This window comes from Micropterus dolomieu, linkage group LG12 (assembly GCF_021292245.1).
Source record: "Micropterus dolomieu isolate WLL.071019.BEF.003 ecotype Adirondacks linkage group LG12, ASM2129224v1, whole genome shotgun sequence".
NCBI lineage: Eukaryota > Metazoa > Chordata > Actinopteri > Centrarchiformes > Centrarchidae > Micropterus > Micropterus dolomieu.
This window is the reverse complement of record NC_060161.1, coordinates 37,898,228-37,903,487: the sequence shown is the minus strand read 5'-3', so window position 1 is coordinate 37,903,487 and position 5,260 is coordinate 37,898,228. Positions and strand designations below refer to the sequence as shown.

Here is a 5,260-nt window from a genome sequence, read left to right as displayed (position 1 = left end):
TCACTTTATTTGTTCCAGCTGCACCCCTGTCATCCTCACTCAGAAACATTCACATCAGCTCCAGCACGATAACTACGATCCAATCAGTGCGACTAATCCCAACATGACAGATGACTGTTCATTTAGGTTACAGCTTAATACAGATTAGTTTGATTTAAACGGTGATTACTGAAGTTGTAGCCCACAGTAAATGTTTTAGCCTGACAACCTGACAGCTGCCTTAATGTCCACAGAGTCAAATGAAGGACAGCATCACCCATATATTTAATTCTGAGGGTGACTCGCAATGTCCACAGATCGCTGCCTCTGTCCAAAAGCAGTCATGTGGAAGACCATGTTTGGGTAACGAACTAATACAACCATGATTTAGATCGTTTTGTTTCCTTCTGCCAATGATCTGCAGCTTTGAGATCGACACAGTATGAACGAGGAAATGAAACGGCGTGTCAAAAAAGCCGATTCAGGCTCCGCAGGAGGGGAAGAGTTAAGCTTGATTTCTACTCCTGCGTAGGGTCTACGCACGTAGCCAGGCATTTATACTTATTCTTAGCGCTCCGTTAATTTAGCGGCAGATGTAGCCTTTTCAAATGTTACCGACCGAATGGATCACATTCTGATAGAGGAACGAGTCATTTTGCTCGGGGTTGTGACAGTCAAATATATCGATCCACCGTGTTTCAGCACGCTGTTTTGGCCGCTAGTAAAAGTTACTTCAAAGCACAGGACACTTCCTGTTGGCTCTGAGGCATTGCAAGACTACCCAGCCGACCAATCACAGAGCTTACGGTCCGCGTCGACTTGACGTGTAGTTACATTTTTGAGGACATGCATGTCAGGCGACGGCGTAGCCCCCTATGCCGTCGATTCGACGCAGAAGTACACTTACAGTTGAAGTAAACCTCCTCCGAGGAGATGACAACTAAGCCCGATCCATTGCAGGGCTCTACGCTAACCTTTTTTGGAAAAAAGCAGCAGAAAATGTTCAAGAAACTATTGATTATATACATATTGATTCTACGTGTGTTGTCTTTCTCCTTGTGAAACCATTGGAGGAGTACGGAAGTGAAGACCCTGTTATCTGGTCGCTCGGCATCGGCCTTAATAATTTATAAAGGATTTCTAAAATATTGAAACAGATTTTGAAAATTTGATACATTGAAAAAAAGCATTTAAAACACTCACAATAAACGTTACTGTAATTGGTGCTTGTGTAATTTTTGAACCAGGGACAGATTCACGATCCACCAGCAGCACCCACACAAACACACCTGATATAAACAAGACTACTGAATAGTATTACAATAACTTCAGTAAAACCAGGGGAACGTGTTGCTCTCAGGAGGAGGCAAGAAGGAGCACATACTGGCACACCTGATCTTTCTGATAGGTTACTTGCACATTGTGCTCGTAAATCATTTTTCCGGTATGTTTGGCTCTGTTCTAGGATGTCCCTTCCACGCGCCTAAATGGAAAGCGCCCAAAAACAAAAACACTGCACATGTGTGGAGCAAGTCCGCCGACCTGACAGTAGTTTAGAAGTAGTCCCTGGTGTCCTCAGCTGTGCGCGTATGCGTCCGCTTTGAGTACATTCGAGGCTTTAGCGTAAGCTTGCAAGCTTACTACATTAAAGATAATTAATGTGACTTAATTTTTACAAATAAATGACACTTGGCAACCAAGTCAGGCCCCTGAACCAATCCTGCAATCAACTATTTGACAGGAAGTTGTGGGGATGTTTCCCCAGAGCTTTTCTTAGCTCAGGGAGAGATTGTGGCAGGAGAAAGAACAAAAGGAACCCACAGAGGAGACTGGAACTGCTCTTCACAGCGATCTCTGCGGGACAGTGATACCTCCGATGCTGCCAGAGGGAAGTAATCGCCGGGCGTCACAGGCCTGCACCCGGGGAGGAAAACAGCCAGCTGTGCCAGGAAAACTTGACTTGCCAGGGCTTGAATATAGTTTGTGCTGGTGAGCGATGAATGGATCCTGGACAAGTTGTCAGGATGATTCTCCACTGTGGAGTGGGCTGCTGGGCTGGGCCTCGAGGATCAGCGGCTGAAACTGGACAGGTGTCCGGTGCTTATGAGCTGCTTGCAGAAGAAGCAGCAAGCGCAAGCAGACTATAGCAGCTTATATAAGATACCTTATATTCAAATTAACAACTAATGCTAAGAGAGGATTCAGCTGATGGGCTTGGATTGAGAGCAGCGCTGGACTTCATTGCCTGCCTGAGCTAACACTATGCTTGCTAATAAAACAACACAGCTATCAGGGCAAGAGGAAACAGCTTGTTTGGATCTGAAAAATGTTTAAACCGAAGCAGTGTGAATGCGTTGGTGGCGTTTAAGGTTACCAGAGTGCATAAAGGTTTTCTCACATTTGTCACAGCCGTACGGTTTTTCTCCAGTGTGAGCACGTTGGTGGATTTTTAGTCTCTCTGATGTAAAGAAAGATTTCTCACATTGGTCACAGCTGTATGGTTTATCCCGGGTGTGAACACGTTGGTGGACAATTAATATACTTGATCTAGAGAAAACTTTCCCACATTGGTCACACCAGTACGGTTTATTCCCAGTGTGAACACGTTGGTGGATATTTAGGTGACCTGATGTAGTGTAAGCTTTCCCACATTTGTCACAGCCGTACGGTTTTTCTCCAGTGTGAACACGTTGGTGGATTTTTAGTCTCTCTGATGTAAAGAAAGATTTCTCACACTGGTCACAGCCGTACGGTTTCTCTCCAGTGTGAACACGTTGGTGGACTTTAAGTTGACCTGATGTAGTGAAAGCTTTCCCACATTGGTCACACTTGTAAGGTTTCTCTCCAGTGTGAACACGATAGTGTTGTTTTAATTCATCTGATGTAGCAAACGTTTTCCCACATTGGTCACATCTGTATGGTTTCTCTCCCGTGTGAACACGTCGGTGCCTTTGTAGGGCACCTGATGAAATGTAAGTTTTCCCACACTGGTCACAGCTGTACGGTCTCTCTCCAGTGTGAACACGTCGGTGCTTTTGTAGAGCACCTGATGAAATGTAAGTTCTCCCACACTGGTCACAGCTGTACGGTTTCTCTCCAGTGTGAACACGTTCGTGGATTGTTAGGTGACTTGATTGAGTGAAAGCTTTCCCACATTGGTCACAGCTGTACGGTTTCTCTCCAGTGTGAACACGTTGGTGGATTCTTAGGTCACCTGATGTAGTGAAAGCTTTCCCACACTGGTCACAGCTGTACGGTTTCTCTCCAGTGTGAACTCTCTGATGAATCTTTAAATACCAGCATGCTGTGAAGGATTTGTCACAGAGCTGACAGTGGTGACGTTTGAGTCCGTCTCCTCCTCTCCGTTTCTATATTGACAGACATACAGAGAGAAAGACAGTTAGCTCGCTCCACAGTGACTCCCACTATTTAGAACCATAGATGACATTTAGAGCATGTCTGTGGAACATACCCCACAATGTTCAAGTCTGACTAATGCATTACCACCTGTGAAAAACCAAACTGCAATGCAGACTTGCAGTGCATTTCTGAAGGGTCAAAGAGAGGCTCACTCTAACTCAACACAGATAGCACACAAGTCTCGCTGATGTCGGACTGAGATTGCACATCAGGTAGGGCTGCAACGATTAGTCAACATAATCTTGTGAAACTTAGAAACACTTAATAAAAAATAAATAGTAGTATGAAAGTGGACTGTTGCATCTGTATTCTAAATACACATTACAAGGTACAGTAGTGTAAAAATATTGTACTTAATGGTAGCCAGTTAGTCTGAAACAGACACTATATTTATACAAAGAAAGGAATAACTTCATTAAAATAACTCATTTGGCAGACGTTTTTAGCCAAAGCGAGTTACATTTGAGGAACAACATCCAAGCATCAACAAAGCATCAAATACAGCACGAGATCTACAACAGCTAATAGAAGATATCGCATCAATAGGGTAAATACCTTGGGAAAAAAGTTCAGTCAATACAACATAGTTGTAAGGGGATAGAAGAAGAAATGTTAGAGGTTAGGAGTTAGCTGTGTTATAAGAGTAAGTGTTCTTGGAAGAGATGAGTTTTCAAGAGCTTCTTGAAGTTAGAGAGGCACCACCTGCTCTGATGGTGTGTGGTAGCTTGTTCCACCATCGTGGTGTCACAGATGAGAACACCCGGGACTGGGATTGCTTTGTGTGAAGGGATGGCAGAGCCAGGCGGCGTTCATTTGAGGAGCCTAGTGGCTGGAAAGGAAATTAACTAGGTAGATGGGTGCAGATCAAGTAGTCACTCTGTATGCAAGCATTGGTGACTTGAAATTGATTTGGGAGGCCATGGGTAGCCAGTGGAGGTCACCGAGTAACATAGTGACATGCGTCTTTTTGGACTGATCAAAAACCAGATGTGCTGCTGTGTTCTGAACCATTTGTAAGGGTTTCACCGCACAAGCTGGGAGACCTGCTAGGAGGGCACTGCAATATTCGAGCCGAGAGATAACCATGGCCTGTACCAGAAGCTGGGTGGCGTACTGAGTGAGGTAGGGCCTAATTTTCCTGATGTTGTATAGAGCAAAGCAGCACAACAGGGAGACAGCACCAGCATAGTCTGAAAAGGACAGCTGGTCATCAATCATGACACCCAAGTTTCTCACCACCTTGGTTGGAGTGATGGTAGAGGAGTCAATTTGTAGTTTGATGTAATGGTGGACAGATTGCTTGGCTGGAATGACTAAGCGTTCAGTCTTAAAGAGGTTTAGTTGAAGGTGGCAAGCCTTCATCCATGCGGATATGTCCAAGAGAGTCTGAGATCCGCGCCAAGATGTCTTCTGCGTAACAGTGGTAAGAATAGCCATGCGAGCGAATGATCAGCCCCAGTGAGGTGCTGTAAACTGAGAAGGGGCACTGAGCCTTGGGACACCCCTGTGGAGAGGCAGTGGGAATAAGATAATTGTCCTTGCCACAAAACATTATAGGAATGCCCCGAGAGGTAGGATTTGAACCACATGAGTGCTTTGCCGGAGATGCCCATTGGTGAGAGAGCGGATAGCAGAATCATGTGGTTGACTGTGTCAAAGGCAGCTGATAGGTCAAACAGGCTAAGAACCGAGGATTGGGCTGCAGCTTTAGCTGACCTGAGGGCTTCTGTTACAGACAGAAAAACCGTTTCAGTAGAGTGGCCACTCTTAAAACCAAACTGATATGGATCTAGGAGGTCATTCCGTGAGACAAATTCTGAGACCCGTTTGAAGACTGCCCTTATTGACTTCAATAGTTTTG

The 5,260-nt window shown here is 45.0% G+C and overlaps 1 long non-coding RNA gene across 1 annotated transcript in view; it reads right to left on the bottom strand.

The window, feature by feature from the left end:
* The window catches only part of LOC123980248, a 2,564-nt gene extending 553 nt beyond the window's left edge, over window positions 1-2,011 (bottom strand). Inside the window, exon 1 of the long non-coding RNA XR_006827432.1 lies at window positions 40-2,011. This is a non-coding gene — a long non-coding RNA (uncharacterized LOC123980248). The remainder of the gene's footprint in view (window positions 1-39) is intronic.
* Window positions 2,012-5,260: the final 3,249 nt, after the last annotated feature.